Source organism: Coregonus lavaretus, assembly GCF_964263955.1.
Source record: "Coregonus lavaretus genome assembly, chromosome: 9".
Classification (NCBI taxonomy): domain Eukaryota; kingdom Metazoa; phylum Chordata; class Actinopteri; order Salmoniformes; family Salmonidae; genus Coregonus; species Coregonus lavaretus.
The window spans coordinates 20,605,208-20,618,037 of NC_139996.1; the positions used below are offsets into that span (position 1 = coordinate 20,605,208).

The following is a 12,830-nucleotide window of genomic DNA, read 5'->3' on the forward strand; positions in this document are numbered from 1 at the left end:
ACCCACACAGTTCGGGGGGGGGGCCACAAGCTTGTGTAGAATTGCAGGAAATGAGCTGTTTTCCTAAAAAAGGGCCTTGCTGGGACCTTGAGGGGGGGCCTCACGAAAATGTGGTAAGTCACTGCACACACACGCACACATACACGCCTTTCCAATTCAGCATTTCAAAAACTCGGAAAGAACAAGGCAAGGGTGATGGTGCCATGCTGTCTCCACTCATTTGAGGCAATCGTTACCGTATTGTGTAGGCCCAAACATGGATTGTTTGCACTAGCGGAGGGCATACACTGCATATAGCACAGTGGTCTGCTACCATCTTGAGGATACTTGATATAACACATCTTATGAGTACAAAGGCATTTCTCATGTCTTACCATGAGGTGTAAGAAATGAAAGCCTTACAATCCAATCTCCATGATCACACTGTTGCACAAATCTGCTACTTACACGGCATGTGGTTGATGTACTCCACGGTAGGTGGATTGTTCTCTTCATCCTCAGGTAACTGAGGGCAGAAATCATCATCATCATCATCATCATAGAAACATTTTTATTACAACTTCCAATAGCATGTAAAAGAAGAGGTAAACAGTTTCCACTGCCATACCCTTCCTCAGCCACTTCAAACCAAAGACCATTTAGACATAACAATAAGTAACCCTTCTTGGACTGGAAACAAGCTAATAGCTACTGTAATTACTGGTGATGACCATTCCATGTAGGACGTGACAGTATGAGGGAAACACTTGTTTCTCAGTGACAGGGGTGACAAAAACATACACTTCCCTTTAACAATGACACAAATCAATAAAAACAAAAGGTGTACAATTATCTTTATTCAAAGTTTCTCAACTAAAAAAAGCTAAGAAATCACCTTCAGAAAATGTGTTCCAAAATGACTTCACTGTCTTCATGATATTATTGCATTTAGTTTTTAATGGTTTAGTACAGTATCTCACATCCCGGTAGATCTCATCATCGAAGCAGATGTCATCAGGAGCATCCCCCCAGATAGGTAACTAGTCGGTTCCGTAACAGTTAGTTTTGGTTGTGAATCTTTAGTTGGGCATGCCTGTTTGTAGTTTCCTTTTTGTATATATTTGTTTCCTTCACCACCTGAACATAATAATCCGCTTGGGCTCGCCGACCCAAAGTCAAGACAGAGCTGACCCTGGACCTAAGGTTATGTTGCTATCTCCCTGGGCACATTTACATCAACACCTGGTCGCCTACGCTTACTTCTCACGTTTATGCACAAATTCATTCAGGTTACAGAACCATTAGGCAAGCCTAGAGCCCCTAGACTTAGCGAGTAGAGTGTTAACAGTAGGCTGTCTAGTCGGTTCCGTAACAGTACAAATATCCATATTTGTGGTATATAACTTAAATTCTTTAAAACAAATCACAGTTTTTTAAACATAAAGATACTTCAAATACACAACTGAGTGACATACAGTTGCCTTCACATTCTCAATGTAAAAGTTCTCAATGTTTTCAACAAAGCAGAAGACATGCTAAATGAAATCATAGATAGAATAACTTTATTTTTCCTGTGAGGGAACTTCTTGTTTGGAGTGGTTCAAAAAACATAAACATAGTATCCAACAGACAAACACACACACAATAGCAGATTATTGTAGACCTACTAGACGACAATAATAGTCTCATTAAACACTTCTAGTGATGAGGTTGTACAAATGGGTATATTTAATAAAATGCTTTATTACATTTACATTTTAGTCATTTAGCAGACGCTCTTATCCAGAGCGACTTACAGTTAGTGAGTGCATACATTATTTTTTTATTTTTTTCACATAACGTACATATTAGAATCTACCAGAAATAAAATAAAGTATTTTAAACAAACAGCTTACATGTGGTTACAATGTGATTTCATTAAACAAAGATAACAAGTATCAGTATTTCTTGGGAGTTCTTGTTGTGATTCCATCTAAAGTGGTACAAATTACTATAAATTCCATGAACAGAACAGTATAGAGTGGTGAGGAGGAGATGACTGGTTTCTGTCCAGCAGGAGTAAGTGTAGGATGGGACCATCAGTTGGGAGTGTAGGAAGGATATGACATCAGGCACTAGCGTCAGTTCTACCTATTCCAAAGAGAAATTTGATTCCGTTCTGTGAATGACAAAGATTACCTTAAGGTTACAACCTTTATGAGTGAAACTGATACAGCCACTAAACACATATTTAAACGTCAACCATCGAATTCAAGTAAATATATAGGCTACACAGCTTCTCCAACATGGTTTCATTATGTCAAGGCCTGACTATTCATAAATTCAGACCAGTACACTCTTTCTATTTTTAAAATTACTTCACTTAAACGGAATTGAAAGTTGGTTCCTGTTCTTTTTCTATATTGTTTTACATCAAATAGACAGATACCTCCTAAATTGTCAAAACCCTCCTCTCACACACAGCAAATTCTTTTAATTTTCAGGCCAAGCACAACAACTACGGTATAACTTCAAGGTCGCTTTCAGAAAGCACCCGTCCAGAGCTATGGACCATCCATATCAACACAGAAAAAATACATTTAGAGAGAGCACATAGCCTATCCAACACACACATACACACTCACACACACACACTGGCGTACCACACACCCTGCAGCCTCCCCCCAAAAAATATAGCATATGAACACGTCATAAGCCATGGCTGAATGTTTAGAATTACAGGAAATTTGCTTTGAAACAGCAACATTTTATCTCAGCCTCATGGCAAAATGTGTAGAATTGCAGGAAACAGCAACATAGTTTTGAAAAAAAAATTTGGTTGGGGAGGTGATATGGAATGGATTAGGTAGTCTCAGGAGCATACAGTAAGTAGACACAACATACTACACTTCCACACTCCATCCCCAGGGTGGCAGCAGCAACAACCAGGTCCAGGTGCCGTGCTGCCAAGCCTTGATAGCGACAGGTGCTGCCAATTAAGGGGATCAGGGAGTGTTGGCGCCGGTTCTATGGAAACATAGGCAGGACCACTCCTGTGGGAGAGGTATGGGGGATGATTAAGAGGATGAGTGGGGTCAGAAGAGGTTGGGATCTCCTTGTGCTGAAAAGTGGGGAGATTGTTGCAGTGAGAGATATGGAGAAGGCAGCGATGTTAGCCCAGGCATTTGTGAAGCTGCACAGCTCAAATAATCTGACAGAAGAGGGACAGCGTGGGAGAGAGCGTGTCAGAGAAGAACATCCGGGGGTCCTGGATCAGAGCGAGATGGTGTGGGATGCATTGAATGCACCTTTTACGTTGACTGAGATGAAGAGAGCATTAGCTAAAGCTGGGGTAGCATCTCCTGGGAAGGATGAGATGTGTTACATCATGATGGCTCACCTCAGAAATGATTGGGCCTTTACAATAAGGTGTGGCAGGAAGGGAAACTGCCTGGAAGTTGGAAGCAGGCTGTAGTGGTGTCGATACAGAAACCAGGGAAAGACCCTACTAGTCCTTCAAGCTATAGTCCGATAGCACTGACATATCATGCATGTATTTTTACTTTAGTTTATTTAGTAAATATTTTCTTAACCAACATTGCAGTTTTAAGAAAATAGAGTTAAGGGCTTGTAAGTAAGCATTTCACGGTAAGGTCTACACCTGTTGTATTCGGAAACATCCGACTGGGAGGTGTGATCATTGTCAGGAGGAGATGGAGACAATGGAACGCATTCTATTTCAGTGCCAGAAATATGGTTGGGAAAGGGAGCGATTGTTATTATATTTGAGGAGCTGACGGAATCTTCTGGGGGTGTAGTATTTAATTATGTATTTTGTTTGCTTAGGGAGACGAGAATATTGGGTAGGATTTAGACCTTCCCTGACTCTGGTCCACACTCCAGTCCAGTTGGTGGCGGTAATGCACCTTAAAGTTGGTTGCCAACCGCCATAAAAAATCCACAGAATAATTAATTAAGGGGACCATCAGTCAAAATACCAGCTTGCAGAGCCATGAGGCTGCTGGTTTGGTTAGTGGCTATGTGTAGCAGGTGATTCGGACGGACTCAGGCGCAGGAGGTGTGAATCACAGAGTATGGTTTATTCGTCCAATACAGCAGTTAGCAGCAATGCGTAAACCAAATACAGTGCGTACTGGGAAAATAAAAACACACGGGTGAATATCCCGACGATAAAAGTACATAATGCTCAACCGAGCCAGCGACACCTCCACATGGAAACAATAACACACAAAGACATGAGGAGCAGAGGGAATACTTATACAGAGACTGATGAGGGGATATGAATCAGGTGTGTGTGAAAAACAAGACAAAACAAATGGAATGATGAAAAGAGGAGCGGCAGTGGCTAGAAGGCCGGTGACGACGAACGCCGAAGCCTGCCCGAACAAGGAGAGGAGGCAGCTTCGGAGGAAGTCGTGACAGTACCCCCCCCTTGAAGCGCAGCTCCAGCAGCGCGCCGACACCGGCCTCGGGAACAGCCAGGAGGACGTGGAGCAGGGCGATCCGGAATGGCGACGGTGGAAATCCCGCAACAGGGAGGGATCGAGGACATCCTTCGCCGGGACCCAGCACTGCTCCTCCGGACCGTACCCCTCCCACTCCACGAGGTACTGAAGGCCCCCCACCCGACACCTCAAATCCAGAATGGAACGGACAGAGTACGCCAGGGCCCCCTTGATGTCCAGAGGGGGCGGAGGGACCTCCCGCACCTCAGACTCCTGGAGCGGACCAGCCACCACCGGCCTGAGGAGAGACACGTGAAACGAGGGGTTAATACGGTAATCAGGAGGGAGCAGCAACCTATACGTAACCTTGTTCACTCTCCTCAGGACTTTGAACGGCCCCACAAACCGTGGCCTCAGCTTCCGGCAGGGCAGGTGGAGGGGCAGGTTTCGGGTCTAGAGCCAGACCCGATGACCCGGTACAAAGAGCGGGGCCTCACTGCGGTGGCGGTCAGCATTGGCCTTCTGGTGACGCACGGCGCGCTGGAGGTGGACGTGGGCGACATTCCACGTCTCCTCCGTGTGCCGAAACCAGTCGGCCACCGCAGGAGCTTCAGTCTGGCTCTAATGCCACGGTGCCAGGACCGGCTAATACCCTAAAACACATTGAAATGGTGACAGGTTAGTGGAGGAGTGGGGGAGAGAGTTCTGAGCATATTCGGCCCATGGCAAGAACACCGACCACTCCCACGGCCAGTACTGGCAATAGGACTGCAGGAACCTACCCACATCCTGATTCACCTGTTCTACCTGCCCATTAGATTCGGGGTGAAACCCAGAGGTAAGGCTGACCGAGACCCCCAGATGTTCCATGAACGCCTTCCAGACCCTAGACGTAAACTGGGGACCCCGGTCAGACACTATGTCCTCTGGCACCGCGTAGTGTCAGAAGACATGAGTAAACAGGGCTTCTGCAGTTTGCAGGGCCGTGGGGAGACCGGGCAGAAGAAGGAGGCGGCAGGCTTTAGAGAAGCGATCCACAACGACCAGGATGGTGGTGTTACCCTGAGAGAGGGGAAGATCAGTTAGGAAAATCGATCGATAAATGGGACCATGGCCGTTGTGGAACTGGTAAGGGATGTAACTTACCCGCTGGAAGGTGCCTAGGTGCCTTACTCTGGGCGCACACCGAGCAGGAGGAGACATACACCCTCACGTCCTTAGCCAAGGCAGGCCACCAGTACTTCCCGGTCAGGCAGCGCACTGTACGGACGATGCCTGGGTGAAGAGAGGAGGGAGACGTGTGTGCCCAATAGATAAGATGATCACAGACACTAGACTGCATGTACCAAAGCCCAGCTGGGCACTGAGGTGGAGATGGCTCTGTGCGTAACGCCCGCTCTATGTCCGCGTCCACCGTCCATGTGCCTCAATGTGTTGTCAATGTGCCTCTCCTCTGTGTCGTACAGCCATGACAGTGCGTCTGCCTTCACGTTCTTAATGTACGCTAAAAAAAGTATTTGATCCCTTGCTGATTTTGTACGTTTTCCCACTGACAAAGAAATGATCAGTCTATAATTTTAATGGTAGGTTTATTTAAACAGTGAGAGACAGAATAACAACAAAACAATCCAGAAAAACGCATGTCAAAAATGTTATAAATTGATTTGCATTTTAATGAGGGAAATAAGTATTTGACCCCCTCTCAATCAGAAAGATTTCTGGCTCCCAGGTGTCTTTTATACAGGTAACGAGCTGAGATTAGGAGCACACTCTTAAAGGGAGTGCTCCTAATCTCAGCTTGTTACCTGTATAAAAGACACCTGTCCACAGAAGCAATCAATCAATCAGATTCCAAACTCTCCACCATGTCCAAGACCAAAGAGCTCTCCAAGGATGTCAGGGACAAGATTGTAGACCTACACAAGGCTGGAATGGGCTACAAGACCATCGCCAAGCAGCTTGGTGAGAAAGTGACAACAGTTGGTGCGATTATTCGCAAATGGAAGAAACACAAAAGAACAGTCAATCTCCCTCGGCCTGGGGTTCCATGCAAGATCTCACCTCGTGGAGTTGCAATGATCATGAGAACGGTGAGGAATCAGCCCAGAACTACACGGGAGGATCTTGTCAATGATCTCAAGGTAGCTGGGACCATAGTCACCAAGAAAATAATTGGTAACACACCACGCCGTGAAGGACTGAAATCATGCAGCACCCGCAAGGTCCCCCTGCTCAAGAAAGCACATATACAGGGCCGTCTGAAGTTTGCCAATGAACATCTGAATGATTCAGAGGAGAACTAGGTGAAAGTGTTGTGGTCAGATGAAACCGAAATCGAGCTCTTTGGCATCAACTCAACTCGCCGTGTTTGGAGGAGGAGGAATGCTGCCTATGACCCCAAGAACACCATCCCCACCGTCAAACATGGAGGTGGAAACATTATGCTTTGGGGTGTTTTTCTGCTAAGGGGACAGGACAACTTCACTGCATCAAAGGGACGATGGACGGGGCCATGTACCGTCAAATCTTGGGTGATGGCCTCCTTCCCTCAGCCAGGGAATTGAAAATGGGTCGTGGATGGGTATTCCAGCATGACAATGACCCAAAACACACGGCCAAGGCAACAAAGGAGTGGCTTAAGAAGAAGCACATTAAGGTCCTGGAGTGGCCTAGCCAGTCTCTAGACCTTAATCCCATAGAAAATCTGTGGAGGGAGCTGAAGGTTCAAGTTGCCAAACCTCAGCCTCGAAACCTTAATGATTTGGAGAAGATCTGCAAAGAGGAGTGGAACAAAAATCCCTCCTGAGATGTGTGCAAATCTGGTGGCCAACTACAAGAAACGTCTGACCTCTGTGATTGCCAACAAGGGTTTTGCCACCAAGTACTAAGTCATGTTTTGCAGAGGGGTCAAATACTTATTTCCCTCATTAAAATGCAAATCAATTTATAACATTTTTGACATGCGTTTTTCTAGATTTTTCTCTCACTGTTCAAATAAACCTACCATTAAAAGTATAGACTGATCATGTTTTTGTCAGTGGGCAAACGTACAAAATCAGCAGGGGATCAAATACTTTTTTCCCTCACTGTACATGACTCCTGGGAGGCACAGCGTCTAACCGGAGGTATATCGCGCAATCCCATCGCCCGATGGGGTGATAATTTGGTCGCCTGCATTCTGGAAAAAGTGTGCGCCAAATCAAGGTATTCGGGGGGGATGCGCACGGTGGAAACATTGTCTAGACTTTCCACTGTGGTCGCACCAACGGAAACAGCTAGACACCAACCCTGACACTCTCGCGACCACCCCGTGAGAACCCTCTGCGGCCATTAAAAGGTGGGGTCGTGTAGTGCTAGCCAGGGAAGGCCCAACACAACAGGGAAATCAGGGGACTCAAGAATATGAAAGGTGATTTGCTCCTTAAGGGTCTCCTGTGTAATCATAGTGACTGGTGCTGTAACCTCCCTAACAAAACCTTACCCTAATGGTCGACTGTCAAGTGCTTTGATGGGCAATGGAATGGACAGGGGAACCAATGTAATATGTAGACTAAGAGCTAAATACCTGTCCATAAAGTTCCCAGCTTCGCCTGAATCTACTAGCGCCTTACACTGGTGACCTACCGTGTAATCAGGGAAGTGGACGTGGATGGTTAACTGTGCAGCAGAGGGCTCTGAACGAATGTGGATTTGTACTCCCTGGGGTGACGTGAGAGTGCCCTGTCTGCCGCCTCCAGAACCAGAAGAACTCTGACGACATCGTGCAGCAGAATGTCCTCTTCTGCGACAAGAGTGACACTGGATCTGTCGTCCTCTGTTCTTCTGGACCGCTGCACCACCCAGCTCCATCGGAACGTGAGCCGGGGTGAGGGAGGGGGGGGGGGGGGTGAAACGGGCAGGCCCCTTCCAGGACGTCCTCTCGAAGCCAGCAGGTTGTCCAACCAGTTGGTCGAAGGTCAGAGTGGTATCCCCGCAGGCTAGCTTCCTTCGGACATCCTCATGCAGGCTGCATCGGAATTGGTCGATGAGGCACCGCTCGTTCCATCCGGTCCCAGCCGCTAGAGTTCTAAACTCCAGGGCAAAGTCTTGCGTGGTCCTTGTCCCCTGCCTCAGATGGTACAGACGCTCGCCCGCCTCTCTTCCTTCGGGGGGATGATCAAAGACTGCCCGGAAGAGGCTAGCGAACTCTCTGTAGTTGTCCAACACATCTCCTCCTTCACTCCAGACCGCGTTGACCCACTCCAGGGCTTTCCCCGAGAGGCAGGAGACGAGGGCGGACACCTTCTCCCGATCCGATGGAGCAGGGTTGATGGTGTTGAAATAGAGGTCCAGCTGCAGGAGGAAACCCTGGCAGCGGGCAGCTGTCCCATCGTATTCCCTCGGTCGAGAAAGGTGAATACCACTGGGTGCTGGTATGTGGATGGCTGGATCCGGTCGCTCAGCTGGTTCCGCAGGGTCGGGTCCTCTCCTCTCCAGGCGCTGGAAGGCCTGGAGAACCCAATCCATCGCTTCGCCCAAGCTGGCTAATATATTGGAATGCTCCCAGACCCGCTCAAAGACTCCAGGCATATTCCCCGCTCCTGCTGATGTGTTATTCTGTAGCGGGTGATTCGGACGGAGTCAGGCGCTGGAGGTGTGAATCACAGAATATGGTTTATTCGTCCAATACAGCAGTTAGCAGCAATGCGTAAACCAAATACAGTGCGCCTTCAATGCGTACTGGGAAAACAAAAACACACAGGTGAATATCCCGGCGATAAAAGTACATCATGCTCAACCAAGCTAGCGACACCTCCACATGGAATCAATAACACACAAAGACATGGGGAGCAGAGGGAATACTTATACAGAGACTGATGAGGGGATATGAACCAGGTGTGTGTGAAAAACAAGACAAAACGAAAAGAGGAGCGGCAGTGGCTAGAAGGCCGGTGACAAATGCCGAAGCCTGCCCGAACAAGGAGAGGAGGCAGCTTCGGAGGAAGTCGTGACACTATGAGGCCTTTCGTTTTGTATCTTTAGCTTGGTAATGCCTGTTTGTAGTTTTGTATATATTTGTTTCAGTCACCATCTGAACATAACTTCCAACAGCATGTAAAAGAAGAGGTAAACATAGTTTCCACTGCCATATCCTTCCTCAGCCTCTTCAAACCAAAGACCATTTAGACATAACAATATCAACCCTCCTTGGACTGGATACAAGTTAATAACTAAATACTGGTATTGACCATTCCATGTAGGACGTGACAGTACGAGGGAAACACTGTTTTTTAGGTGACAGGGGTGACAAAAACATACAAATCCCTTTAACAATGACACAAATCAATTAAAACAAAAGGTGTACAATTATTTTGATTAAAATTCTCTCAACTAAAAAAAGCTAAGAAATCACCTTCAGAAAGATAGTTCCAAAATGACTTCACAGTCTTCATGATATTAATGCATTTAGTCTTTAATGGTTTAGTACAGTATCTCAAATCCCAGTAGATCTCATCTTGAAAGCAAATGTCATCAGGAGCATCCCCCCAGATAGGTAACCTCAGGATACAGCCTAGGTACAAACACAACATCCTCTTCTCACCAACATTGAGTACACGATTGAGTACATGTAGCAATTATTCAAAAACACCACCACAGCCACACAATACTACAATATAACAGTAACTTGGCAGCTATCTTGTAACCTGTTCTCATTAAAACACGCATGCACGCACACACACACACAGAGCCCTGCTGCCTGGTGTCCTCCCTGCCGGGTCGGCACCATGTCTTTCCATTCCCCCGTAAAGTCAAACGTGTTTATCAACCTATTTAAAAACAAGATTGTTACTCTATATCAGTAAGTCAAAGGAAAATATCACATTTGGAAGCGGCAACAACTGAGCAGACTTTCTTTTTATTGCCGCAGTATTCTTGTTGCCCAGCTGCTGTGCCACTACTGCATGTGCATAATAATGACATTAGATGAGTTCATCACGTTAAAGCTGCCAATTAGGCCTAAAACTGGTGCAGATTGAAATAATAACAGGCCATTGGTTGGGCATACGGTTGTAACGTGTGAACTCACCCCTCCTTGCCATAGACCACTTCACTGGCGGCTGTAGCAGTGATGGCGCCCACGATGCCCCCTATGACCCCAGGCATGGCGTGGAGGTTGTGGATGCCACACGTGTCATGGATCTTCAGATACTTCTCCATGAACGGCTGAGGGGACAGAGACACATAGCTAGCTACATGCCCACTAATCAAATAGGAGTTGCCTAGTCATAAGCAACTTACTTGTCACTACTGTACTAGCCTTCACTGCATTCAGTAAGCACATTTTGTGAAATGTTGCAGATCAAAAACTCATGAATAAAACTGATGTGACTCCATATTCTACATTACCGTGATGTAGATATAGCCCAGGGTGGAGATGATGCCACAGCAGAACCCTACGATCTGAGACCCATAAGGCATTAGCATGAACTCTGCTGCCATTCCCACGGCAACGCCCCCAGCCAGTGTGGCGTTCTGGATGTGAACCTGGAACACAGGAACAGAAATTGGCCAGTGGCTTGAGTGGAGATAATGAGGAAGTGGGTATGACCATACTCCAATGACCATAGGAGTTGGCAGGACAGCACAAACAGATCTGGAACCAGGCTAATGTACAGTACCAGTGAAAAGTTTGGACACACCTACTCATTCCAGGGGTTCTTTATTTTTTACTATTTTCTACATTGTAGAATAATAGTGAAGACATCAAAACTATGAAATAACACATATGGAATCATGTACATTTTTACATTTACATTTTGGTCATTTAGCAGACGCTCTTAACCAGAGCGACTTACAGGAGCAATTAGGGTTAAGTGCCTTGCTCAAGGGCACATTTACGTCATTTAGCAGACACTCTTATCCAGAGCGACTCACAAATTGGTGCATTTGCCCTATAGCCAGTGGGATAACCACTTTACAATTTTTTTTTGGGGGGGGGGGTAGAAGGATTACTTTATCCTATCCCAGGTATTCCTTAAAGAGGTGGGGTTTCAAATGTCTCCGGAAGGTGGTGAGTGACTCCGCTGTCCTGGCGTCGTGAGGGAGCTTGTTCCACCATTGGGGTGCCAGAGCAGCGAACAGTTTTGACTGGGCTGAGCGGGAACTATGCTTCCGCAGAGGAAGGGGAGCCAGCAGGCCAGAGGTGGATGAACGCAATGCCCTCGTTTGGGTGTAGGGACTGATCAGAGCCCGAAGGTACAGAGGTGCCGTTCCCCTCGCTGCTCCATAGGCAAGCACCATGGTCTTGTAACGGATGCGAGCTTCAACTGGAAGCCAGTGGAGTGTGCGGAGGAGGGGGGTGACGTGAGAGAACTTGGGAAGGTTGAACACCAGACGGGCTGCGGCATTCTGGATGAGTTGTAGGGGTTTAATGGCACAGGCAGGGAGGCCAGCCAACAGCGAGTTGCAGTAATCCAGACGGGAGATGACAAGTGCCTGGATTAGGACCTGTGCCGCTTCCTGTGTAAGGCAGGGTCGTACTCTCCGAATGTTGTAGAGCATGAACCTGCAGGAGCGGGTCACCGCCTTGATGTTAGCGGAGAACGACAGGGTGTTGTCCAGGGTCACGCCAAGGCTCTTCGCACTCTGGGAGGAGGACACAACGGAGTTGTCAACCGTGATGGCGAGATCATGGAACGGGCAGTCCTTCCCCGGGAGGAAGAGCAGCTCCGTCTTGCCAGGGTTCAGCTTGAGGTGGTGATCCGTCATCCATACTGATATGTCTGCCAGACATGCAGAGATGCGATTCGCCACCTGGTTATCAGAAGGGGGAAAGGAGAAGATTAGTTGTGTATCGTCAGCGTAGCAATGATAGGAGAGGCCATGTGAGGATATGACAGAGCCAAGTGACTTGGTGTATAGGGAGAAAAGGAGAGGGCCTAGAACTGAGCCCTGGGGAACACCAGTGGTGAGAGCACGTGGTGCGGAGACAGCTTCTCGCCACGCCACTTGGTAGGAGCGACCGGTCAGGTAGGACGCAATCCAGGAGTGAGCCGCGCCGGAGATGCCCAGCTCGGAGAGGGTGGAGAGGAGGATCTGATGGTTCACAGTATCAAAGGCAGCAGACAGGTCTAGAAGGACAAGAGCAGAGGAGAGAGAGTTAGCTTTAGCAGTGCGGAGAGCCTCCGTGACACAGAGAAGAGCAGTCTCAGTTGAATGACCAGTCCTGAAACCTGACTGGTTTGGATCAAGAAGGTCATTCTGAGAGAGATAGCAAGAGAGTTGGCCAAAGACGGCACGCTCAATAGTTTTGGAAAGAAAAGAAAGAAGGGATACTGGTCTGTAGTTGTTGACATCAGTGGGATCGAGTGTTGGTTTTTTGAGAAGGGGAGCAACTCTCGCTCTCTTGAAGACGGAAGGGACATG

At 47.4% G+C, this 12,830-nt stretch overlaps 1 pseudogene across 1 annotated transcript in view; it reads right to left on the reverse strand.

Moving 5' to 3' along the window:
- Positions 1–439: 439 nt before the first annotated feature.
- Positions 440–12,830, reverse strand: part of LOC311135289 (ammonium transporter Rh type C 1-like) — a 40,223-nt pseudogene continuing 27,832 nt past the window's right edge. The window contains exons 3-7 of the transcript in view: positions 10,812–10,949; positions 10,492–10,628; positions 10,127–10,231; positions 9,848–9,995; positions 440–505 (exon numbers count right to left, since the gene is read on the reverse strand). The product of the transcript in view is annotated as an ammonium transporter Rh type C 1-like (transcript). The remainder of the gene's footprint in view (positions 506–9,847; positions 9,996–10,126; positions 10,232–10,491; positions 10,629–10,811; positions 10,950–12,830) is intronic.